This window comes from Geospiza fortis, unplaced genomic scaffold (assembly GCF_000277835.1).
Source record: "Geospiza fortis unplaced genomic scaffold, GeoFor_1.0 scaffold424, whole genome shotgun sequence".
Classification (NCBI taxonomy): Eukaryota; Metazoa; Chordata; class Aves; order Passeriformes; family Thraupidae; genus Geospiza; species Geospiza fortis.
In genome coordinates this window covers 1924789-1925212 of record NW_005054354.1, presented here as the reverse complement: position 1 = coordinate 1925212, position 424 = coordinate 1924789, and positions in this window count along the sequence as shown.

Below are 424 nucleotides of genomic sequence, written 5' to 3'. Positions count from 1 at the left end.
CCCCCGGCCGGGGGCCCCCTGCCGGCGGGCTCCCCCGGGGCTCCGCCGCCCCCGGGCCGCCCGGGGAACGCCATCCTCAGGGGCCCGTGGGGCGGCGGGGGCAGCGCGGCCCGCCCTGCGTCAGCGAACAGGCCGCCTGGGCTTGGAAAACATGGTGAATCACGCTGTGCCTCGGCTGCGCGCTCTGGCACGGCCGGGGATGTACAGCGAGGATTCCTGATCAAAGCGGCTGCGCCAGGAAAAGTCCCTGGTGTAGATCCAGTCTTGCCAGTATGTTGTGTTTTGCTTGGAGGAGCTGTTCTCCAAATTAAACTCCGTCCAGCTTATTGCTCAGGCGTAGAGCTGGCCTGAAACTTCGTCAGTAGGTTGGGGGAAGAAAGGCAAATAGCAGAAGGAAAAAAGCCACGGGAAGCACTTCCACCCA